Source organism: Xenopus tropicalis, chromosome 5 (assembly GCF_000004195.4).
Source record: "Xenopus tropicalis strain Nigerian chromosome 5, UCB_Xtro_10.0, whole genome shotgun sequence".
Taxonomy (NCBI): domain Eukaryota; kingdom Metazoa; phylum Chordata; class Amphibia; order Anura; family Pipidae; genus Xenopus; species Xenopus tropicalis.
In genome coordinates, this window is record NC_030681.2 from 138759075 (window position 1) to 138786193 (window position 27119).

The following is a 27119-nucleotide window of genomic DNA, read 5'->3' on the forward strand; positions in this document are numbered from 1 at the left end:
CTCATCCGAGAGGCCCCAAAAGACCCCAGGACAACATCTAAAGAACTGCAGGCCTCACTTGCCTCTATTAAGGTCAGTGTTCACGACTCCACCATAAGAAAGAGACTGGGCAAAAACGGCCTGCATGGCAGATTTCCAAGGCGCAAACCACTTTTAAGCAAGAAGAACATTAAGGCTTGTCTCAATTTTGCTAAAAAACATCTCAATGATTGCCAAGACTTTTGGGAAAATATCTTGTGGACCGACGAGACAAAAGTTTAACTTTTTGGAAGGTGCGTGTCCCGTTACATCTGGCGTAAAAGTAACACAGCATTTCAGAAAAAGAACATCATACCAACAGTAAAATATGGTGGTGGTAGTGTGATGGTCTGGGGTTGTTTTGCTGCTTCAGGACCTGGAAGGCTTGCTGTGATAGATGGAACCATGAATTCTACTGTCTACCAAAAAATCCTGAAGGAGAATGTCCGGCCATCTGTTCGTCAACTCAAGCTGAAGCGATCTTGGGTGCTGCAGCAGGACAATGACCCAAAACAAACCAGCAAATCCACCTCTGAATGGCTGAAGAAAAACAAAATGAAGACTTTGGAGTGGCCTAGTCAAAGTCCTGACCTGAATCCTATTGAGATGTTGTGGCATGACCTTAAAAAGGCGGTTCATGCTAGAAAACCCTCAAATAAAGCTGAATTAAAACAATTCTGCAAAGATGAGTGGGCCAAAATTCCTCCAGAGCGCTGTAAAAGACTTGTTGCAAGTTATCGCAAACGCTTGATTGCAGTTATTGCTACTAAGGGTGGCCCAACCAGTTATTAGGTTCAGGGGGCAATTACTTTTTCACACAGGGCCATGTAGGTTTGGATTTTTTTTCTCCCTAAATAATAAAAACCCTCATTTAAAAACTGCATTTTGTGTTTACTTGTGTTATCTTTGACTAATAGTTAAATGTGTTTGATGAGCAGAAACATTTTGTGTGACAAACATGCAAAAGAATAAGAAATCAGGAAGGGGGCAAATAGTTTTTCACACCACTGTATAACATATGCTACATTAGTTGATCAAATATTACATATAATCGTCTAATTATTTCATAGAATGTTCGACCGGCAGATTATATTTGGAGGGCCACCTTTAGCCTTTGGGCCTGTAGTTGGACAGCCCTATCTTAACTTTTATGTGTGAAGGCCACTATCAAGGTCTGGAGAATCAATACTAACACTTTCTGGGCAGAAAAAGGCAGCATTTTTCTCTTTATCTCATCTCACCCATGTCTTAGGCCTGAGGAATTTAAGGGGTTTTGACTACATAATAATTCTAGCATAGCTGATGAGGGTTTAAATCTAAACAGAGGGAACATTTTCTATACTAGACAGTAGTCACATATATTTAGTAGGAAGAATACACAAAAACAACATATTAGAACAACAAAGACATATAACATATGCTACATTAAGGGCTGTGGCACACGGGGAGATTAGTCGCCTGCGACAAAACTCCCTGTTCGCGGGCAACTAATCTCCCTGGATTGCCATCCCACCGGGGAAAATGTAAATCGCCGATGGCATACGCGGCGGCGTGATTTCACTGAAATTGTGCAGTTTTCCTCTTGAGGCAACTTGCATGATTTCAGTGAAATCGCGCCGCCGCGTATGCCATCCCACCGGCGATTTACATTTTCCCCGGTGATATGGCAATCCGGGGAGATTAGTCGCCTGAAACATTCAAATCAAGTTTTCTTAGACTGTCTCTTTTTTCTAAAGAGATCTTTTTACTCATCGAATTATTAAAATCAGAGCAAATTCTCTCAACATTTCAAAAAATAGTAATAGCTCATTAGTACTTACCTTGGCAGAACCTTCCTCTGCTGCTGCTGCTGCTGCTGCTGATGATGATGATGATGAAACCTCCTTATCTCCAGTGTAAATGGATGTCATCTTCCCAGCTGCACCGTCCTATCTTGTATATGTTGAGTTTGTGGCTCTCAAGGGATCAGCAGGAGGCTGCAGGTTGGATCACTGATAGAAATAGTTACTGATCCCATCTTGCTTTATACAGTATATTCCTCTACTCACTGTCCCACAGCAGCAGTTACTGATCCCATCTTGCTTTATACAGTATATTCCTCTACTCACTGTCCCACAGCAGCAGTTACTGATCCCATCTTGCTTTATACAGTATATTCCTCTACTCACTGTCCCACAGCAGCAGTTACTTTCTTGGAAAGAGACAAATATATTATTTCCCTTAATCTGTGCCCCTAATGTGTCTGAGCTACACTCACCTCCCATGCCAGCGCTGCCAAGGGCAATCATATGACTGGCAGTTGGTTACCCACTCGGTTACCAAGGATACCTCTACTGACATCACAGCTGGTTTACTTTCACTGAGAGCTCTACTCCAGTGACATCAGAGACCGTTACAGAAATCTCTCAGCGCTGATGTCACAGAGGTATCCTTGGTAACCGGGACATCACAACACAATACGTGACATCACATACAGTTAAGCTGAGAAAATGGAGGGAAAGTGACTGTTGAGAGTTGAGTTGGGAGAAAACACAGCAACATGGGGGGATGGGCAAACTGAGGTCTGAGAGCAGCAATAGAAACCCCAGTGAATAAGCCCCATCTCTGCCTCTGAACGGAAAAAATCCTCCCTAAATCCAAATATATAGTTATTTCCCTTAATCTGTGAGGTGTCAAACTGTGCGGCTTATTCGGGAATGGGGTGTTATGAATTTTCTGAATGGGTGGGCAGTTAATTGCCCCAGCAGGGGGCAATTAACCGCCGTTTGTCGTAGACCCATGAGTGAGGTGTCAAACCATGCGGCTTATTCGGGAATGGGGTGCTATGCCTTTTCTGAGGGGTGGGCGGTTAATTGCCCCAGCAGGGGGCAATTAACCACCGTTTGTCGTAGACCCATGAGTGAGGTGTCAAACCGTGCGGCTTATTCGGGAATGGGGTGTTATGAATTTTCTGAATGGGTGGGCAGTTAATTGCCCCAGCAGGGGGCAATTAACCACCGTTTGTCGTAGACCCATGAGTGAGGTGTCAAACCATGCGGCTTATTCGGGAATGGGGTGCTATGCCTTTTCTGAGGGGTGGGCAGTTAATTGCCCCAGCAGGGGGCAATTAACCACCGTTTGTTGTAGACCCATGAGTGAGGTGTCAAACCGTGCGGCTTATTCGGGAATGGGGTGCTATGCCTTTTCTGAGGGGTGGGCGGTTAATTGCCCCAGCAGGGGGCAATTAACCACCGTTTGTCGTAGACCCATGAATGAGGTGTCAATCCGTGCAGCTTATTTGGGAATGGGGTGCTATAACTTTTCTGAGGGGTGGGAGGTTAATTGCCCCAGCAAGGGGCAATTAACCACCGTTTGTCGTAGACCCATGAATGAGGTGTCAAACTGTGCAGCTTATTCGGGAATGGGGTGTTATGAATTTTCTGAATGGGTGGGCAGTTAATTGCCCCAGCAGGGGGCAATTAACCACCGTTTGTCGTAGACCCATGAGTGAGGTGTCAAACCATGCGGCTTATTCGGGAATGGGGTGCTATGCCCTTTCTGAGGGGTGGGCGGTTAATTGCCCCAGCAGGGGGCAATTAACCACCGTTTGTCGTAGACCCATGAATGAGGTGTCAAACCGTGCAGCTTATTCGGGAATGAGGTGTTATGAATTTTCTGAAGGGGTGGGCAGTTAATTGCCCCAGCAGGGGGCAATTAACAACTGTTTGTCGTAGACCCATGAATGATGTGTCAAACCGTGCGGCTTATTCGGGAATGGGGTGCTATGCCTTTTCTGGGGGGTGGGCGGTTAATTGCCCCAGCAGGGGGCAATTAACCACCGTTTGTCGTAGACCCATGAATGAGGTGTCAAACCGTTCAGCTTATTCGGGATTGGGGTGCTATGCCTTTTCTGAGGGGCGGGAGGTTAATTGCCCCAGCAGGGGGCAATTAACCACCGTTTGTCGTAGACCCATGAGTGAGGTGTCAAACCATGCGGCTTATTCGGGAATGGGGTGCTATGCCCTTTCTGAGGGGTGGGCGGTTAATTGCCCCAGCAGGGGGCAATTAACCACCGTTTGTCGTAGACCCATGAATGAGGTGTCAAACCATGCGGCTTATTCGGGAATGGGGTGCTATTCCTTTTCTGAGGGATGGGTGGTTAATTGTCCCAGCAGGGGCAATTAACCAGCGTTTGTCGTAGACCCATGAATGAGGTGTCAAACCATGCGGCTTATTCGGGAATGGGGTGCTATTCCTTTTCTGAGGGATGGGTGGTTAATTGCCCCAGCAGGGGCAATTAACCAGCGTTTGTCGTAGACCCATGAATGAGGTGTCAAACCGTGCGGCTTATTTGGGAATGGGGTGCTATGCCTTTTCTGAGGGGTGGGCGGTTAATTGCCCCAGCAGGGGGCAATTAACCACTGTCGTAGACCCATGAATGAGGTGTCAAACCATGCGGCTTATTCGGGAATGGGGTGCTATTCCTTTTCTGAGGGATGGGTGGTTAATTGCCCCAGCAGGGGCAATTAACCAGCGTTTGTCGTAGACCCATGAATGAGGTGTCAAACCGTGCGGCTTATTTGGGAATGGGGTGCTATGCCTTTTCTGAGGGGTGGGTGGTTAATTGCCCCAGCAGGGGGCAATTAACCACTGTTTGTTGTAGACCCATGAATGAGGTGTCAAACCGTGCGGCTTATTCGGGAATGGGGTGCTATGACTTTTCTGAGGGGTGGGCGGTTAATTGCCCCAGCAGGGTAATTTTTCGGGAATGGGGTGCTATGACATTTCTGAGGGGTGGGCGGTTAATTGCCCCAGCAGAGGGCAATTAACGAAACTGAAGGAAACATTGTAATATTGGGGCACGAGTTTTGCCACGGCAGGCACCACTCACATTTTCTTTAGGAAATGTACCTCTCTAGTTTTTCTTTTTCTTCTTCCGTACAAAAGTTTGGTACGTAACTAGTCCCGCAGCGTTTGTCGTAGACCCATGAGTGAGGTGTCAAACCGTGCAGCCTATAAGGGAATGGGGTGCTATGACTTTTCTAAGGGGTGGGCGGTTAATTGCCCCCTCGGGGCAATTAACCGGCCCAAAAATCCCATTGACTTAACGGATTGTAGCGCAGAGAGGGAATTTTTTAGAAACATGAAATTTACCACATTTGAAGAGGTTTGCAACCTGTGTCAGAAGATACCCCGCACAAGGGTATATGTTTTACCCCGGGGCAAGAGAGGTCCCCAAATTTGCCCCATTGACTTATTATGGGGATTATGGCGAATAACTAGTTTGTCGTAGACCCATGAATGAGGTGTCAAACTGTGCGGCTTATTCGAGAATGGGGTGCTATGACTTTTCTGAGGGGTGGGCGGTTAATTGCCCCAGCAGGGGGCAATTATCTGCTCATAGACTTAACATTGAGGACAACTTTGATGGATTGTAGCAGAGAATGTAGAATTTTGTAGAAAGGTCAAATATGAGAATATGATGATTGTTGGATGCCCAAAAGTGGGCGGAACTGTGAAGAGCCAATCAGATTTTACCTATTGATTTGGCGGAATTCAACCTGCTGCCATTCTCACAGTAATAACACCAGGGTCCCCAAACGTTTCACAGTTGGTCACTAGTGGACAGCAGTTTTAGTTTTAAAAGTGGGCGGAGCCACCAACAACCAATCAGATTTCACCTATCGATTTTTATTTGTTTGTTGCCAGGGTTCCCAAACTTTACATAGTCAAACACTGGGTGACTACGCATTTAAGGTTTTTTGTAAGTGGGTGGAGCCACCAACAGCCAATCAGATTTTACCTATTGACTTTATATGGAGAAATTCAGCCTGCTGCCATTCTCACAGTAATAACCCCAGGGTCCCCAAACTTTTCACAGTTGGTCACTAGAGGACTGCAGTTTTAGTTTTTAAAAAGTGGGTGGGGCCACCAACAGCCAATCAGATTTCACCTATTGAATTTTATTTGCACAGTTTGTCACTGGGTTCCAAGTTTAGAAAAGTGGGCGGGGTGAACAACAACCAATCAGATTTCACCTATAGACTTCATATGTTTAAATTTAAACTGCTGCCATTCTTTAAATATTAATACTAAGGTCTCCAAACTTTGCAGAGCTAGTCACCTGGTAACTGTGGTTCAGAGTTAGAAAAAGTGGGTGGAGTCACCAACAGCCAATCAGATTTTAACTATTGATTTTCAATGGGGAAATTTAACCTGCTGCCATTCTTACAGTATTAATACCAGGGTCACTAGGGGACTGCATTTTAAGGTTTTTAAAAGTGGGTGGAGCCACCAACAGCCAATCAGACTTCACCTATTGATTTTTTTTTTTTTTATAATGGGGATTTTGGCGAATAACAAGTTTGTCGTAGACCCATGAATGAGGTGTCAAACCGTGCGGCTTATTCGGGAATGGGGTGCTATGACTTTTCTGAGGGGTGGGTAGTTAATTGCCCCAACAGGGGGCAATTAACCGAACTGAAGGAAACATTGTAATATTGGGGCACGAGTTTTGCCACGGCAAGCACCACTCACATTTTCTTCAGGAAATGTACCTCTCTAGTCTTTTGCATGCAACTCTGTAAACAACTTAGGACAAACAGTGTAACCATAGCAACCAACTGCCACTTTCCATGTTGTACCTTACTAACAGTGTCACAGAGTTAATGATCATTAGTGATATTATGGGCAGAGGAACAATGACTACAAGAAATAGTGAAGTGTAAACAACTTTGCCCAATATAGAGATTATGTTACATTCCTTGGATACACTTTAGTGAATTAGAAGCAAACTAATATCCCCGCACACACTATCTCTCCTATTTTCTACTCTCAGCCCCTTAATATTCCTTAGTAACAGAGTTATATACAGGTCAGGGAACTCTGAGTATCACACGTATTATAGCATGTATAGCGTGTATAGCGCGTATAGTGTGTATAGCGCGTATAGCGTGTATAGCGCGTATAGTGTGTATAGCGCATATAGTGTGTATAGCGCGTATAGCGTGTATAGCGTGTATAGCGCGTATAGCGCGTATAGTGTGTATAGCGCGTATAGTGTGTATAGCGCTTATAGCGTGTATAGCGCGTATAGCGTGTATAGCGTGTATAGCGCGTATAGTGTGTATAGCGTGTGACATATCACTTTCCCACAGACATGGTTGCGCTTGGGGCTCATTATAAATAAAGCTGCAAATTGTCAACATTATTCTGCTTCTAAGTTTATGACACAGACAGACTTTGTGCCAATCACATCGCTGGTTGCTCTGCTCCAGCTGCACTGATTTTGCAAATGTAAAACTTACTGCATGGAGGTTTCTTCTATGAGCTGGAGAATCTGGGCCCCCATTATATTTAGAATTAGGGTGCTACTGATGTCGGTTTAGAGTTACAGTTGAACTAAGTTACTAGTCACACCATGATGCCAACTCTGTATTTATACTGACAATGTGTAATGGGACATTCAGCATGAAATCTGCCTCAGTGTAAAATAGTGATGGAAACTGGTATTTAAATGGTATAAAATAAACACTCCTTTATAAATACTGCAATAGTTTCATTGTAAGGAATCGTTGTTGAGCTTAGGGACAACAACAGAATTTTATAAATATGCCAATTAAATTGGGATAATTTTATAAATATAGCCCATAGAGTACCATGGACAAAGTAGGGAAAAGTAACTTGAGGGCCTCTTCCTGCAATGGGAACCCGGAGAAGCTCTTATTTTCTCTATATACAGTGGCTTGCAAAAGTATTCGGCCCCCTTGAACTTTTCCACATTTTGTCACATTACAGCCACAAACATGAATCAATTTTATTGGAATTCCACGTGAAAGACCAATACAAAGGGGTGTACACGTGAGAAGTGGAACGAAAATCATACATGATTCCAAACATTTTTTACAAATAAATAACTGTAAAGTGGGGTGTGCGTAATTATTCAGCCCCCTGAGTCAATACTTTGTAGAACCACCTTTTGCTGCAATTACAGCTGCCAGGCTTTTAGGGTATGTCTCTACCAGCTTTGCACATCTACAGACTGAAATCCTTGCCCATTCTTCTTTGCAAAACAGCTCCAGCTCAGTCAGATTAGATGGACAGCGTTTGTGAACAGCAGTTTCAGATCTTGCCACAGATTCTCCATTGGATTTAGATCTGGACTTTGACTGGGCCATTCTAACACATGGATATGTTTTGTTTTAAACCACTCCATTGTTGCCCTGGCTTTATGTTTAGGGTCGTTGTCCTGCTGGAAGGTGAACCTCCGCCCAGTCTCAAGTCATTTGCAGACTCCAAGAGGTTTTCTTCCAAGATTGCCCTGTATTTGGCTCCATCCATCTTCCCATCAACTCTGAGCAGCTTCCCTGTCCCTGCTGAAGAGAAGCCCCCCAGAGCATGATGCTGCCACCACCATATTTTACAGTGGGGATGGTGTGTTCAGAGTGATGTGCAGTGTTAGTTTTCCGCCACACATAGCGTTTTGCATTTTGGCCAAAAAGTTCCATTTTGGTCTCATTTGACCAGAGCACCTTCTTCCACATGTTTGCTGTGTCCCCCACATGGCTTGTGGCAAACTGCAAACGGGACTTCTTATGGTTTTCTGTTAACAATGGCTTTCTTCTTGCCACTCTTCCATAAAGGCCAACTTTGTGCAGTGCACGACTAATAGTTGTCCTATGGACAGATTCCCCCACCTGAGCTGTAGATCTCTGCAGCTCCCCCAGAGTCACCATGGGCCTCTTGGCTGCATTTCTGATCAGCGCTCTCCTTGTTCGGCCTGTGCGTTTAGGTGGACGGCCTTGTCTTGGTAGGTTTACAGTTGTGCCATACTCCTTCCATTTCTGAATGATCGCTTGAACAGTGCTCTGTGGGATGTTCAAGGCTTTGGAAATCTTTTTGTAGCCTAAGCCTGCTTTAAATTTCTCAATAACTTTATCCCTGACCTGTCTGGTGTGTTCTTTGGACTTCATGGTGTTGTTGCTCCCAATATTCTCTTAGACAACCTCTGAGGCCGTCACAGAGCAGCTGTATTTGTACTGACATTAGATTACACACAGGTGCACTCTATTTAGTCATTAGCACTCATCAGGCAATGTCTATGGGCAACTGACTGCACTCAGACCAAAGGGGGCTGAATAATTACGCACACCCGACTTTGCAGTTATTTATTTGTAAAAAATGTTTGGAATCATGTATGATTTTCGTTCCACTTCTCACGTGTACACCACTTTGTATTGGTCTTTCACGTGGAATTCCAATAAAATTGATTCATGTTTGTGGCTGTAATGTGACAAAATGTGGAAAAGTTCAAGGGGGCCGAATACTTTTGCAAGACACTGTACATGCAACCAGCTTCTCCTTGTATTAATATAGAAGACGAGTAAAGGGCAGAGAGGGACAGGGCATGTGGCAATTTGTACAGCCCATAACCTATAAGCAACCCAACATATACAGTAGTGGCCGAAATATTGGCACTCTTTTACATTGTTAGTAAAGTAGTTTTGTTGGGTTATGCAATGTAGGGCACTAGGGGATAGCAGTTTGTCAGCTTTACACTTATTTTTCAGTAGATTTTTATTTAGTGGAATGCGTGAATTATTTGAAATAGTTAAATTTTTTGCCCACTACTGTATTCAGTGGTGCTGGGTATATATGTTACTGATTTGGTTGGTTGTTGTGTGGGTATATGCAATATTCACCAGGGACGATTCAGTACAATTCCCACATTGATAGCATGAGAATATTCCCTTTTACTTGGTGTGGGCAAATTATGTCTCCCACATTTCTCCCTCTCTTATACCAGAATGGGGTAGGTGATGGAACAATTTACCATAATGCATATCCCTTTGTTGGTTGAACACATTGGGTGACGCATACCAATCTCTGATTTGTTTCTATTCTTTGTTTTCCATAATTTTTCTCTATTAAGGCAAATCTCCCTCTGTTATGGTACAGTCTTCAGGAGTAGGGGTAATTAATCCTTTGCCCCCCCCCCCCCCAACATCATGTACCTCTATATATTAACATTTATGGTCATTTCTAACCTGGATAAAAGCCCTCGTCTTGTGTCTTTGTACCCTTGCATTGGATTATATTGTACAATAGGGGATACATTATAATAAATCTCAACCAGTGGTGTAACTAGAGGATACTGAGCCACACAGCAAAATCGTTTTAGGGGCCCTATTAACTTTGGGAATGAGATATGTTGCATGCATCTGCTTATCCCTTTAAGCCTTTTCCCACAATGCAGTGTAAAGAAAAAAAATGAAACTGTCTGTCCTGAAAAGCTTTAATCTTTCTCAGAACTCCCTGCTGGAAATATACCCAATTAGCTGAGATAACAATGCCAACGCCAGTTGTTTAATCATCTTTCAAACATAGAAGCAAAAATAAAACTATTTTTTTTTTTGCATTATTCTTCATTTTGACAGGGCAGTGCAATCTATACCATTGATAACAGGTTTACTCCCATAAACAGAAAATCCATAGTAGTTCAAACTGTTCAATTTAAAATCCATTCTAATTTTATTTAGTTAAATGGAAAATCAATCATTTACTCATTTTGTTGGCCATAAAATCCATATTATATGTTAATGATAAGTCTGTGTGAAAATATGCATTGTGGCATAGCAGCTGGGACTCTAAAGGGAAGGTATATGCTCAGGGGCTGTGTTCACTGAGGATGGAAAAGTCAGCAGAGGTGGTGTGATAGATGGTTTAGCAACTAGAAAAAAGGGGGTGCAGTTGGGAGAGCTGAGTGTAGAATGTGAGTTAAAGACTAGGGCAAGGCAGAACAGGCCAGACTTTGAACATTGTATGTTAGGTAATAACAGGGCACCATCATCAAAGATCCTTTATATTTTCATTATTGTGTTTTTTTCAATTTGTTATTTAGTCATCCAAGGCCCTTTTTTGACTATACTTGGTAGAAGCTCTCTTCAATTGAATAAAAACCTTTATGCCTGTTTTGCACCCTGTACAACTCTAGAATAGATATATGATCCCCCCTCCCTTTTCTGCTGAAATAACGTGAGTCTTATGGGATCCCCTGACCTTTCCTGCTTATTTGTACCACTGGCAGGATCCAACTCAGACAGCTGAATGGGGATTGAGCAGCATTAATCCCCTTGTCTCTATGGTAGAGAGTCGGAAGAGGCACCCCCACCCACACCCACACTCCTGACTTGCATGAAACTAATTGTGTTCTATTAAAATCACCAGCGCTGGATAATAAATATATGATAAATAACCGCTGGAGAAATATTCCATTTGAAGAAAAGTTGGAATTAAATATTTTAGTTCATAACAAAGAAAAGCAGAGGATTTTAATATTTTACTTTGTTCACCTGGAAACAAAATTTATTTCTTATTTAAAAAGTCATGTAATGTTTAATTCATCATCGAACATCAGATTCTTTTTATTGAAATATTGATCTATGAGTGTTATTGGCTTAGCAGCGGGGGTTATCCATGGGATATTTTTCAGGAGGGGAATCAAGTCAAGTTATCAACCAAAAAGCACCCTGTTTTTCTACACTAATAACCACAATATACAATAACTAGGCGCTAAGGTAATATCAAGTCTGAGAGATAATTTGTAGGGAATTATTTTATTGGCAAAACCCAGGGAGCAGCCTCCATTTCTATAACTGTATAACTAAGGGGGCTGTATAATTTAAATGTATAAAAAGTCAAATGTATCACACTCAGAGTTCCCTTAGAGCCCCCCTGGATCCCCTCTGTCACAGGAAAGGTAAGCGCTGAGGGGCAAGGGGCAGCATAGCCTTGGGGCTGGGGGCGGAGCTGAGAGTGCCTGTGGTGGGCCCTTAGGTTGCTGGGTGGTGGGCCCTTGAGTTGGATACCCCATGGGCCCCGGGTACCCCATTCCAACTCTAACTGTACTATACATATCATTTGAGAAAAAGACATCCTTATGCCCCAGTCCTGTTATTCATATGAGCTTAGGTCCTTGGGAATTCACCTAATTCCCATCTGCTTTTAGAACGAGCACTTAGGTTTATGGGGGGTAACTACTAATCCACATAATTCCACTAATATAAATTATCCAGAATCCCCAGTACAGCACAGTACTGATGTGGGACAAGCTGCAGATCTGACCATCAGTGAAAGCAGAAAGAAAAGAAATGTTATCATTTTATTTATGCAGATAATTCATTCAGTGCAAGTGTATTGATCAGTTGCCCAATAAGTACCAATGGAAGGTGCTGCTCTATGGGGTGATGCAGAAGGCTTTCCCATTGCTAATGACATTGTAATTATGATAATGTATGATAATTATTTCAGGTAGAGCCCTGAGCACTGGCATGGGGCTGGATCACATGTTCTCACGGACCCTGGTATTCTATTATCTATTTGTGGAGAAGCCCCATACTGGGTTACATTAATCATGTACATGCATCATTGTGGAAAGGTCACTTGGCCAGTAATTGCAATGGATTTTTCCCCATTATTCCTCTGTCTTTTCCTAGAATTCTACTTATACATTTAAGCGCTATGCTCTCATTCACCCAACTTACCCATCTCATTGGAATTCAAGTGCACCAGTTTGTATAAGCTGGTTACATGGAACAATATCAAATAGTCATTTCATACAGATATTTGTATTTTATATCCTTAATTTACCACAACAATCACAGAGTTTCAGCAGTCCATTAACAGTAATAATCCAAGGCCTCCAAAGTTGTCCCCATCTCGGATCATGGTCATCTTTGAGTGTCGGTGGCACTGCACATGCTCAATGTACTCAGGGTTGCTGCAGAGAAGCTGGGTTTGGGGCTTGTTGGAAATCTTCAAGCAGAAAATGAGGTTTATCTGCCACTGAAATTGATGCTACAGGGCCCATTAATACATTGAGATGCAGAATTCACTAGTTTCTGAGCTGCCATGTAAGATGAAACTGAAATAAAGAATGCTAGCCATTAAAACAAATTAGATTTGGAACAGTGGCAAGTGGGGGTGGTCTCTATATGCCTGAGCAGGGCCAGAACAGAAAGGTGTAGGTGGAAGAGTCATGTTCCTATAGTGCAACAGAATGTCTACCTACCCCTAAAGGAAACAGTGATGCATGTTGGTCACTCAGGGGTCCGGCTCATTACCATTGTATATTGAGCTCCTGTTCGTCACTCAAGCCATTAACCCGACCACAGTGAGGTTCCTTTGGACTTTGGCCTGGCACTGAGGCTGTGATGTGGTGACAATGCCTACGCCTGAATGCCCAGCTTGAAAGCCAGTAAGAATGAGATTTATTTTAAAACCTATGTAATTCCCTAGATTCTCTTGGAACTGGACTTCTGGCCAAAGGTTTGACCTTCTAGGGGGGCCTAAAGTAAAAACTCCAGCAATTACTGCCATAATTTCCTTCTATAAGGAAAAGATCAAGGTACCATAACCCATATTACCGATATTGGAACACCTATATGCAAGTGAGTGCATAGGATAGGACTGTGTCATAGAATAACCTATTTGGCCAATAAACCAACACTGTTACATTGATCATTAGTCTGCTGTGCCCAAGAAAAGATTTACTTATTTTGGCCCAAATAAAATCTCATTTTCCACTTTCTGCTTCAAACCTGTTAAATTAAATGCAGCTTGGGCCAGTCATGAATAAAAGCAATTTTCCCAAAACAGTGAATTGAAAAGGCATTTAGTCTTAGTGCTGTATACAATTGGCCGGCATCCGGTACACAAACGCTCCGCACAGATATCTGCCGCTAAGTGCTGTGATATTCGGCACAATACACCCCACGGCTCTCTGCCTTGCTGGATCTGGAGATAATGAATTGGCAGCTCTATATCTCAGTCAGGCTTCTGAAGATTTATTCATATTCTCTAAATGCATTTTTATGACAATGTTCCCAAAGAATAAAGAATAATAAATAACAAAGCCACCCACAAATACAGCACAAATCTTATTCGTTTGCTCTTGCTTGGGCTTATAACTGTCATTCCTGAACTGAACAAGATGGCCAAGTAAATATTTCCCACTCAAGCGGATATTGCCTTCACCTAAATAGTCCCTTTTGTTATACAGGTGTAATTGCTTAATTTGGAGGGGTTCCATTTATTTCCTGCCTCAATAGTTCTTAGCCCTTTTTTGCTCTATCGTTTTCCCCCCTTTCCTCTCCTAGTTCTTCTCCTTTCTCACACCAACTATATTGTAACATAATAGCGGCTTTTGTGTAGGGGGCATGAGGCGATGCCACACAAGGGCAGGGAAATGGGTGAACGGGCAGGAAAATGGGCGAACCGGGTGGGGTAGAGGTGGCACTATCCATATAAAGGGGAGTCCAGCAGTGGAGAGGGTCAGGGATTTATAGGGTATTACAAATTTATTGGCAATTACAATTTGAAAATGGTGAATTACCTGCTGGGCTGGTCAAACACTAGCCAGGTGGCAACCCTATTCTAGATCCATCTCTCCCTTCCCTTCTCTGCCTACCTTTTTGTCCCCCTTTTCTGTGTTCTGTGTTACCAAAGAATTTTTTCTGCATTTCAGGTGCAAATAACTGACAGTGGGAGACACAGTAGGGATGTGTGGGTAATCTTGCAGGTTTGACTTGGGCCGCACATCACCAAGACAGACTTCCTTGACTAGTCCATGTTAGGAAAGTGACAAGCATATGGTGCTGTTGTGACAAAATGCATTCATATTAACAGTACATTTAACCCTTAATATCTTGGAATTAAAAAAAATAATGAATAGCACTCTCATCAATTTTACATCAACTTCCCAAGGAATTAGGGAGACTACAATCATTGTGTACAATAGAGGGATATACATACAGACGGATATATGAGATAAAGCGTGCCACTGGCTACACAGTCCAGTCTTTTCTACCCCTAATCTACAACTAAACACAGCCTTACGCAATAAAATGGAAATGATCATATAAAAGGTGTGGACATTGTTGTTTTATCACCCATCTTTCACTAGCCACACCCACAATTGCACTCCCATATTACACCCCTGGCTCCTTCCTTGTTTGGGGATTCTAACATTCTGGGAGGGCTATGGGACAAACAAAGAGAGTAATGATGAAGCAAAGGGAAAAGCATAATATTTTTACTTTTTAACAAACACAAAGGGAAAAATGAAAACTAAAGTGGCCCTTAAAGGGGAAGTAAAGATGGTTTGCAAATAATAATCAGTATATGATTCCACCATACACAATGCTGAATGTAAATGTCACTTTTCTTCATAGATGGTAGGCACCGTCCCCCCTATTGTCTCCTTCTCCCAGCAAGCTTTGGGCTTGGCACATACTCAGTGGAGCTTGCCTAAGCCCTGTGTCTGCGTGCCACCGATTGCTGCCCCCCCGGTCTCGGCGCAGATGCCTTGTCCCATGCCAGCTCTCTGTTCTGCTACTGATTTTGGACACTTGCTATTTGGGGAGAGGATAGAGGGGACATTACAGATACAAAGGGTTTAATACATTAGCTTTAATTCTCCTTTAGAAATAGCCTAATTGATTGGTTATTGTTTTAACCTAAACGATGAGCAGCGAATGAGAGGAAATGAGAAGTGCTGGGTTAAACAGATGTTTGCCATAAGAAGCGCCCTTCCACTTGGCCACTGAAGCCTCCTATTGACTTAACTCAGTGTGAGTCGGGCAGGCACGGCCTAAACAAAAGCAAATAATTATAACATGCGATGCTGTTTGTAGGAGTTTGCTAGAGAAATCGATGAGGACAATAACTCGTTATTCTTGCTTTGGGTGGTTTCTCTGGTAACCAGAGCAGGCAAAACAGTTAAATTATAGTCAGAACATGCACTGAGTGATGACAGCAAGCTATAATTGCCAGGCTCTCCCCCAGGAAAGCTGCCATGGTATAACCTGGAATGGCGTTGGATTATAGAATGACACCGGTAGCCCCCAGAGTGCTTGGAAAGGCAACTAAAGAAAACTTTATTATATACAAATATAGTTTAGCAGTAAAAAGTCTGTTGCAACAAAATATGGCAAATATGAGACTTTGGTCCCATAAAAATGTGCAGTGCATAGTGTGGCATCAAACAGATTGCATTAACCCCAGACAGGCCAGTGAGATCATTGCAGAATATAGATTCAAAGCATTGATTTAACCTAAGACATGCTGGTAAGATTACTGCAGAAAATGGATTTAAAGAATTGCTTTAACCCAAGACATGCCAGTAAGATCACTGCAGAAAATGGATTTAAAGTATGCTTTAACCCCAGACATGCCAGTGAGATCACTGTAGAATATTGATTCAAAGAATTTCTTTAACCCCAGACATGCCAGTGAGATCACTGTAGAATATTGATTCAAAGAATTGCTTTAACCCCAGACATGCCAGTTAGATCAATGCAGAATTTTGATTTAGAGCATTGCTTTAACAGCAGACATGCCAGTGAAATCACTGCCGAAAATGGACTCACAGCATTATAGTAACCCCAGAGATGCCAGTAAGAAAACTGCAAAATATGGATTCATAGCATTATAGTTACCCTAGACATTTGATCACTGCAGTAAACGGAATCAGAACATTATGTTAACCCAAAACATGCCAGTGAGATGACTGGAGGAAACTGGTTCAGAGCTTTGCATTAACCCCAGACATAACAACAACATTATAGCAAAAAATGGATCCATAGCAACAGCAACAGTAGAAGAAAAGGCTACTACTTATATAGGCACACTGACAGCTACTCTCTCGGTTGGACTGGATATCTGGTGCTGTGCTAAGACTGCACGTTTCTCTCCCTCTTGGGATTTATACTGCTCAAGGAACACCAACATATTTCCATATGGCTGTAGGTGGCTTAGTGGCCAATATGGACTATGAAAAAATACTTAGTTGAGCAGAAAAAAAGGCCTTAAAGCCTACATCAATACCATGGGGGCATATTTATTATAGTGTGTAAGCCAACATCGCCGGTGATGTTGCCCATAGCAATCAGATCTTTGCTTTTGTTTTCTAACTTGTAGGGGTCCATTAAAATCTATGTAATTGCTGATTGGTTTCTATGGCAACATCAGCGGTGATGTTGGATTACACACTATAATAAATATGCCCCAAATGTGTTTTTCAGTGGCTCTGCATGTGCTTTCCAGAATCTGTGTAAATAGTTGTTATATTTTCAGTCAATAGTTAATTGTAGTTCCAATGTTAGGCTAATGCCACACGAGGCGTAGGGCTGAAATTTTCAGCAAGCGGATAAACGCTTGCCGAAAATTCAGCCCTACGCCTCCTACTTGTGCCTGCACCCGAATGAATGGGATACGCTCGGGTGCAGGCACATGTAGCCGATATACGCATGAAAACGCAAGACTTTGCATTCTCTCGCGTTTTCATGCGTATATCGGCTACATGTGCCTGCACCCGAGCGTATCCCATTCATTCAGGTGCAGGCACAAGTAGCAGGCGTAGGGCTGATTTTTCAGCAAGCGTTTTTCCGCTTGCCGAAAAAATCAGCCCTACGCCGCGTGTGGCATCAGCCTTAGACAGAAGGTGGCGCTAAGCTATGCAGCATTTACTAGTCACTGGCCTGTTATTGAACTGTCACTGTTTCCATCCTGGTTTGGCTAATGGACTGCATGTTGCAACCTGCTCTCCTTCATAGCATTCCATCCGGTAATGGGGGCACTGCTGGGGCCTCCTTCCAGCTCCCCAGCAAACTGCTGCCACATATACTCAATATCAAGCATCAAGTTGCTCCAGCAGCAAAAGAGTTCATTTTACAACTGCTTCCCACAACCCTTGTATTACTAAGTTCCGCAGGGGTTCATTCCCAGAGTAAACAGAGAAAAATTAGGCCCCAACCTCTCCTATATAGTGTTGCCAAGACAACAAGAGGCCTTTTTTGCAAGTGTATCTTAGAATTACCTTTCCGCCAGCAAACACAATGCTAAAAGTCATGTTTGCTGTAACTGAGCTGTGATTTTACCCTGATTATATATATTGGCCAGAGCTCCCGCAAGCTTTACTATCCACAGAACTATATTATTATACAGTCACAGCCCATATAATGAATGGTGCGGACTAGTTAAAGAAGTTAATGAAAAGGTAGCCCCGGGTAAGGCTAGAGTTGCCACCTTTTTTGTAATTAAATACTGGCTTTTGATGGGTGGAATAGGAGGTGATGTAACACAGGGGTGGGGAAATGGGTGGGGCAGAGGCGGGTCGATCCTTATAAGGGGGAATCCATCAGCAGAGAATACCAGAGAAGGGAGGGATTTATAGGGTTATACAAATCAGGTTCCAGGTCAGGGTGGTCCTTTGAGAAGGTTTGAAGGGGTTGTTCACCTTGAACCGGATGTAGATAGTGATAGACAGTGATATTTTAAGGCAATTTGCCATTGGTCTTATGGTATATAGTAGAATTAAGTCTACAGCAACTGGAGTTTCTTGAGTTTTCTTGAAAACTTTTCACCACTCATCCAATTGGCATCTTCAGCTCCCCCGAGTGGTGGAACGTTTTCATGAAAAATCAAAAAACTCTGCTCTGCTGTAGAATTAATTCTAATAGATACTGTATATCATGACCTGGAAACATAAAAATCTTCAGAGACTATTGGTTTCTGAATAATTTAGCAGCTATTTGGTTGCTAGGGTCCAATATCCAAGCAACCAGGCAATGACTTGAATGAGGGACTGGCTTATGAACTGTAGACTGAGTGAAAGAAAGATAAATAGTAAAAAGTAGCAATAACGATAAAATTGTAGGGTCACAGAGGAATAGTTTTTTAGCGCGTTTGAGAGCTGGGAAGAGGCAAAAGAGGGGCTAAAGAGTAAACAACCCCTTTAAGGAAGCTTGATAGTAGTGTGAGTAGAGTTACCCTTTAACCTTCGCTGTATGTTCCACTAGGGGGCAACAGGAGGGCAGTAAAAGATATTGCTGTAATTGTACCATAGGGATAGCAATTCTAATTATTTAGCCAATTATGTAACTGTGGCCTCTCTGCCTGTACCCCCCCCCCCCCCCAGCTTCCATTGGAGCATTCCTGCTCATTGACGACAAACTGCCAGTTTCACAGTGCCATGTTAAGCGAATGGAAAGGACACAGCTATAATTACAGTATGTGTGAGCAAGCGGCTGAGTGGGGAGATTTCTCATGTCCATTTCTGAAATGTCAGCACCTATGGAGTTTTATGGTCCCTGTTATCATGCAGACGAAGCACCGTGACTCACAAACCTTTTCTTGTTTAATATACCGAAAAGACCTTTTGCTTCAATTCTTATTCTATTATGTGTGTCTAATGATACATCAATTTCCCCAGCAAAAAATAATAGGAGCTCTTTATGCTAGAAGGGGAATACATTTTCCATTCATTTTCTTTCTACTGAGGAGCGAGCTGCGTTGCGCCGTCAGCTACGGATTCCCTAAAGGGAAATGTCAACTCCTGTTAAACCTGCCTCGGGGAATTATTTATGGAACAGTAAAAAAGATATTGCTGAGATCTCTTCAAGCTGAAATGGGAGAAGTTCCACCATCTCCTTATATCCCCTCAATGTCTCGTGCCCTTAGGGCAGTGGTTGGAAGACATTTTTGGTTCAAGTGCCCCTTGGTGGCTAAACTTTTGGAGAGCCCCCCTTAGCTCATAGCAAGATTACTTTACATCAGTCATTGAGCCATAGTTCCAACAACTAACTGCTAACCCCAAATCCAACTCTATCTGACCTTCATGCTAAGCTTCCCGGAGTATCTAGAACAGTCTCATCCTATTTGGCCCAACTACTGGCACTGCTTTACGGTAAATGCCAGACTGCCGCGAATGGCTGCACACCACTTTATAGGAAACTAGCAATACTCAGGAAACATGAATAAAGGTGGCCTTCTGGATAGGGTTGACACCTCCTTTATGAAACTATACTGGCCAGGGTGGGTCTGTGAAGGCATACCTCCCAACTGTCCCGCTTTACACGGGACAGTCCCGATTTTGCCACCCTGTCCCACTGGATAGCTGCAGATCTGTCCCGCTTTTAAAGGTCTCTGCTCCCGTGACGTCACACGCACGTCTCCCCTTAGCGCCGCAGCTTCTGCGCCGCTCACTTCAGTTTTAACATAAAGCCATTCACAGTGCAGAAGCTGCGGCGCTCAAGAGATGTGCGTGTGACGTCACGAGGAGGAGAAGAAGAGCCCTGGGGCACAGCCGGAGGAAGCTGGTGGTGGTAGGAGCAGGGGGAGCCACAGAAAGCAGGTTGACGCTGGGGAGGACACTGGAGGAAGGTTAGGGGCAGCTGGAGGACCCTGGGAGGCAGCTGGAGGAAGGTAAGGGGCAGCTGGAGGATGCTGGGGGGAGCTGAAGGATGTTGGGGGAGCTGAAGGATATTGGGGAGGATTTTGGGGGGAGCTGGAGGATGTTGGGGCAGCTGAAGGATGTTGGGGAGGATGTTGGGGGAGCTGAAGGATGTTGGGGGAGCTGAAGGATGTTGGGGGGAGCTGAAGGATGTTGGGGAGGACGCTGGGAGGAGCTGAAGGAAGGTAAGGGGCAGCTGAAGGATGTTGGGAAGGACGCTGGGGGGAGCTGAAGGATGTTGGGTGGATGCTGGGGGCAGCTGAAGGATGTTGGGGAGGAAGCTGGGAGGAGCTGGTGGAAGGTAAGGGGCAGCTGAAGGATGTTGGGGAGGACGCTGGGGGGAGCTGGAGGATGTTGGGTGGATGCTGGGGGCAGCTGAAGGATGTTGGGGAGGAGCTGGTGGAAGGTAAGGGGCAGCTGAAGGATGTTGGGGAGGACGCTGGGGGGAGCTGGAGGATGTTGGGTGGATGCTGGGGGCAGCTGAAGGATGTTGGGGAGGATGCTGCAGTGGGGAGCAGCCCGTAGTAGGGGGACACTGCGGGAGGACCAGCAATGTTTTAGGGGGTCCCTGCTCTAGCGCTAATGCAAAACATAACACCTGGCTACCAATGTCTGTCATGAGTTTGTCATTAAATACAGGTGCCACAGTGCATAATGAAATCCTTAGGGCCACAATATGTCATAAAATGATTGGGGCCACCGTGTCTGTCTTCTGGTGCACTTTGTGTATGTTATGCTTTTCAGGTGTGGTTTTGTAAAATGGGCCTGTTTGGTTGGGGGGGCGTGGCCTAAAAAATTTTGGCCCACTACGCGCGGCAGACATTTTTGTCCCTCCTTCTGCTTTTCAAATGTTGGGAGGTATGGTGAAGGGGAGGGGTGTGACATGAGTGGGCGGGTCAGGGATGTCACAGGGGCGGAGCAATGCCATTAAGGGGGTTAAGCAAAGTCATTGAGCATGGAATCATGAGGTGACTTGGTAAGTATTGTAGCTAGGAATGAGCAAAAGAGGCAGATTAACTAGCAGTTAGGCAGGTTATATATAGGCATTATGGTTGAACATGTTGGACATATGTCTTTTTTCAACCTAACTTACTATGTTACTATGTAGATTTTAGGCAGCTGGGGCAGATTTACCAGTTATTACAAAAAATTACCGGCAAGCACATTGCCAGTAAATTTGTAATACTCGGGGCCGGACTGGGCCGCCGGGACACCGGGAAAAGGTTGGTGAAATACTAGCAACTCCACTGGACTTAGCAGCTTTTTGGCCCATGTGTGAAGCAACATAATAGGCCTGCCTAAAGGTCAGATAGTAGCTGCCGATATCGGTCCCTTAGACAGATTCGGCAGCTAATCAGCCCGTGTACGGGCACTTCCGACGGGCCTGCCCGACCGATATTTGGCCTGAAATCGGCCAGATCTCGATCGGGCAGGTTAGAAAATCTAGTTGGATCAGGGACCGCTTCGGCTCGTTGATGCAGTCCCCAGACCGACTTTTCCTATACCTGCCGTTATAATTTGATCGTTTGGCCCCATGCCCAAACGATCGAATTACCCGGGATTCTCCCGATATCACCCACCCATAGGTGGGGGATATCGGGAGAGGATCCGCTCGCTTGGCGACATCGCCAAACGAGCAGATCTTATGGTGTATGGGGACCTTAACCAATATCTGGCAGAAAATCTGCTAAATATCTATCAGACAGATTTGAGTTTACCATCGGACCAAATCTACACATCGACATGGTTCTCATCCTGACCTTGATTCAATTATGATTCAATCATTGGCCATCATCGGATCACCTCAAGGCAGGCATATAAGTCAAAGACTAATGAGGTGCATAGAGTTGCACAGTATTTTGATTACCATCGCTAGGGAAAGACACTACAGTGGCTGATAAAGGGGTAAAGGTGGGGGAACATTGTTAGACCAGTTACACTGTCAGTTTGGAGGGAGCTTTACCCCTTTCAGTGGTGGCCGCATTATTAACATGGATAATCTTCATTTTAATATCTGAATAAGTAAAGTCTATGGTGCTGGCTGTAGGGCCCTTGGCAGCTGGCTGTAGAATAACAGTCTCTGGGGGATGAGTGGTTAAATAATAACATTTAATTTTCTCCGTCGGCCCTACCTGTCAGTGCAGGACGACTGGGGTTAAGTTGATCCTCTGTGGAGGCAGGACAAACTGAAAAAAACTTTCTCCCATCTCTCTCTCTCCATCGTGACTCCACCTCTTCCTCCAGTTTTTTCAGTTTGTCCTGCCTTGGAGGCAGCAATTCTCCTATCTCCTAGAATTTTCTTACATTTTTTAGTTTATTATTATTTTTATTATATTTTACTAATATTCCTACTATCCCACACTATGCTGGCTTGGATGAGACTCACACAGGAGTACTAGCCAGTGGTTGAGCCCCTCAGTGTGTGCTCCCAGGGAAATGGCATGACACATGCAATTTGTGAAACAGGAACGGAGGAATGCCTCCCTGCTACCGCACAAGGGAGAATGCAGCCTGGAGGTACACTACAGTAGAGCCCCTACGTGAGTGCTCCTGGGATTTGGTAACAGTCCACTCGGTCTGAGCCATAGTGTACTTCCCTCAGGTAAGCGATACCTCCATCGCTAGCTCACTATGTGCGCTCCCGGGTCTTTACCTCGGTTGAGCCCGTTTGGCCCGCGATCAGGCGCGCCTTGATGCGGCGCACTATGACGTCATCAAAGGCGCCTCTTCATCAAGCGCGCCCCTTCAAGCCCTCTTCCCGGGCTTTCCTGGTACGCGCCTACGTCACTATTAGGCGCCTAGAGTGTACGCGCCGCAGCTTCCAAGCTGAGAGGAGCGCACACCACAAGCACTTACTTCAGCGTGCTTGGTTTAAGTGCCCCCCTGCTCTGAACGGCAAGCGCTACATATCTACACATCCTGCCTGCAGACAGCAGCTCCCAGGTGGCACAGTAAGGAGAACAAGTACTTTTACTCTCCATAGAATAAATCTGTTATTGTCCCATAGTGACCAGACCATTCTAATATGTCTACACCTGATGATGAGTTATTATCCCTAATTGAGGAAATAGATCTACCCGATAGATCACGCAAGATGAAAGCAAAAATAAAAAAGCAGGTAAAAAATACCACTAAACCCAGAGACCACTCCCCTTCCCGTGGCCATACTGATTTGGGCCAAAAGGAGGGCACATCTGAACCTACACAAATGGCCACTACAGCTATTGTACATGCCTCACAAGACTTTCAGTCTCAATCACATATTCAATCTGCGGGTATGAATGACACCTCAACTCCTAATGTGGCACAGAATCCCTTAGCGACATCTGACTTTTCACAATTTATGTCTTGGATTCAATCCACAGTACAATCATCTGTGCAACAGGCACTGTCTTCCCACTCACTACCTGAAAGCAGTAAGAAGAAGCGTAAACGCTCACCTTCACCACTTTCAAAGCGCAAACGTTCACCCTCACCGGTTACAAGGCGCAACCGCTCTCCTCAGACTTCAAATCTTCAATTTTCTGACTCACAGTCAGGCCAGTCTTCTGAGGACATAAGTGACATAGATTCAGATGAGGAATTTTCCTCGGAAAGTCAGTCTAGTGAATCAGATGACCCATCCAAACAACCTGAAGAAGTTAAAAATATCCTTAAAGATATCTTTGCTACTTTAGAGATCAAAGAAGTGCAAGTAGCCGTTTCCAAAGCAGATAAGGTTTTAGGCAATACTTCAAGAAAAGCAAAAACCTTTCCAGTCTGTAAATCTATAGCCAATTGTGTTGAAGCAGAATGGCACCAACCAGATAAAAAATCTAATATCCCTCACAAATTTTTCAACATGTACCCTATTCCTGACGAGTACAAGCATTGGGACAAGATTCCGAAAGTGGACCCACCTATAGTCAGGTTGGCACGTAATACCACTTTACCAGCGGAAGATGCAGGCTACCTTAAGGACCCCATGGACAAAAAAATAGACGCGGCACTAAAGAAAGAATTTCAAAACACAGCGGCCATCCTAAGACCGGCGGCCGCATCTGCCACAGTCGCCAGAACAGCAAAATACTGGTGTCAAGAATTACAAAGACACCCCCCTACTGATCCAAATCAGTTCAACACGGAATTAGAAAAAATCAAATCAGCTCTAGCATTCCTGGGTGAAGCAGCCATGGAAACAGCTAAACTGTCAGCCAGAGCTTCGGCGGCATCAGTCACGGCACGTAGAGCCCTGTGGCTGCGCCAATGGTCAGGCGACACAGCTTCTAAGCACAAGCTCACTTCTCTAAAATTTAGTGGGTCACAACTCTTCGGCCCAGAATTGAAACAAATAATCTCGGAGGTCACAGGTGGTAAAGGGGCCTTTTTACCACATGGTAAACGACCCAGAAAGGATTTCCACAGAAGAAATTATCACCACCGTCCATGGTCTTCCAACAACAGACAACAGAGAGGCACTAGAACACAACATCAGTCCCAACCGAATAGGAGATTCAAGTCCACCTGGCAAAACCATTCCAAATCTACCCGCAAAATCACGCCAGTTAAAGGACAGGACTCCTGACCTTCACGACCACAGTCCCTGCGAATTTCCGGTAGGAGGAAGATTGCACAACTTTGTACAAACCTGGCAGAATTCCATCACAGATTCCTGGGTGCTAAACATCCTAGATCACGGTTACATCATTCCCTTCATAAAAAAACCTCCAGAACACAGGTTTGTCCCATCTTCCATCCCGTCAGACCCAACCAAACAGCAAGCACTACTTGCCATCATTCAAGATCTTCTAAACAACAAAGTAATTTCCCCAGTACCACAGGAATATCGTTTCCACGGATTCTACTCAAACATTTTCCTCGTAGCAAAAAAAGATGGAGGATTTCGTCCAGTACTCAACTTGCACCCACTAAACAAATTCGTAAGATACGAACGCTTCAAAATGGAGTCTCTTCCTTCAATCATAAAAAGCCTATCTCCAAATGTATTTATGTCAAAAATCGACATCAAAGATGCATATCTTCACATTCCTATCAGCACCTTTCACCAGAGATTCCTCCGGTTCGCTCTAGGAAAATCTCACTTTCAATTTCAAGCCCTACCATTCGGGTTGACATCAGCCCCAAGGGTATTTACCAAAGTCCTAGGAGCCTTGCTGGCGGTACTCAGACTTCAAGGCATTCACGTTACAGCCTACCTGGACGACCTCATAGTAACAGCACAATCGGAGAAGGAAGCCAAGGCCCACACCCGGGAGTGCCTACATACATTACAGCAACACGGTTTGCTGATCAATCACAAAAAGAGCCTTCTCAGCCCGACACAGGCATTAGGCATGCAAATCAACACAGTGGACAGAAAAGTGTTCCTCCCACTTCCCAAAGCAACCACGCTGCAGCAGATGGCCCAGGACATAAGGTTGCAATCTCAGACATCAGCCCACAACATTCTCAGACTGCTAGGCCTCATGGCTGCCAGCATAGAAGCAGTACCATTCTCGAAATTTCATCTCCGACCACTCCAATGGGAGTTCCTAAAACTATGGGACAAAAATCATCAAGACCTGTCCCAGAAGATCAACCTATCCAGCAGGGTAAAACAAAGCCTATCTTGGTGGATACATCTTCCCAATCTTACACAAGGCAAAGGCTGGGACCGTCCAGTTCAAGAAATAGTCACAACGGATGCCAGCAAAGCAGGCTGGGGAGCAACTTGGCCCCGAAGGTTTGCCAAGGCAAATGGTCACGTCAGGAACTCAAACTCCACATCAACGCATTAGAGCTGAAGGCAGTATTCTACGCTCTCCTTCATTGGCAGACGTACATGAAAGGCAAACATGTGCGAATCCAATCCGACAACAGCACAACTGTAGCTTACTTAAATCGACAAGGGGGAACAAGAAGTGCATCTGCACTTCGAGAAGTTTCCCGGATCATGACATGGGCGGAAACACACCAAGTTCTCCTATCAGCGGTGTTCATACCAGGTATCCAGAACTGGGAAGCGGACTATCTGAGTCGCACCACACTGGACCCGGGAGAATGGAAACTTCCAGCAGATTGCGAACAAATGGGGCATGCCATGTCTAGACGTCATGGCATCACGATTCAACTCTCAGACCCCAAGGTTCCTGTCAAAAGTCCACGACCCCAAAGCAGAAGGAGTGGACGCACTCACAAGTCCATGGCGCTGTCAACTAGCTTACGCGTTCCCACCCATACCACTGATACCTCGATTGTTACACAAGATCAGGAGAGAAAAGATTCCCACCATACTCATCGCTCCATGGTGGCCACGCAGAGCGTGGTTTGCGGAATTGATTCAGATGTCAGCGGAACAACCATGGGCACTTCCCCTATCTGCCGATCTTCTATCCCAAGGTCCGGCGAAGGCGGAGAACATACGCAGCCTGAATTTAACGGCTTGGATGTTGAAACCAGAGTATGGAAAGAAGAAGGATTCTCAAACCAAGTGATTCACACCCTAATTGCGGCAAAAAAACAGTCCACACATTCAGTGTATCACAGGGTATGGAAGCGTTTTCTCAATTGGAGTCAGGCTCGTAACATACCTTGGCAATCCTGCGTTTCCACTCACATTCTTGACTTCTTACAAGACGGAGTAGACAAACAATTAAGCACTTCAGCTCTGAAGGTTCAGACTTCGGCCCTTTCAGCTCTGTTCCACAAACAGTGGGCAGGTTTACCTGAAGTTAAATTGTTCTTCCAGGCACTCCAAAAGATCCGACCACCAGTAAGAGATCCGGTTCCCCCTTGGGACCTCAATCTAGTACTCCGGGCCCTCCAAAAGGCCCCATTTGAACCTATGGGTTCA

General features: G+C 44.6%; 1 protein-coding gene across 1 annotated transcript in view; it reads left to right on the forward strand.

The window, feature by feature from the left end:
* Positions 1 to 19053: 19053 nt before the first annotated feature.
* slc66a3 (solute carrier family 66 member 3) overlaps positions 19054 to 27119 on the forward strand; it is a gene marked incomplete at its 5' end in the record, with an annotated part of 29486 nt that continues 21420 nt past the window's right edge. The window contains 1 exon segment of the mRNA NM_001015930.3: positions 19054 to 19064.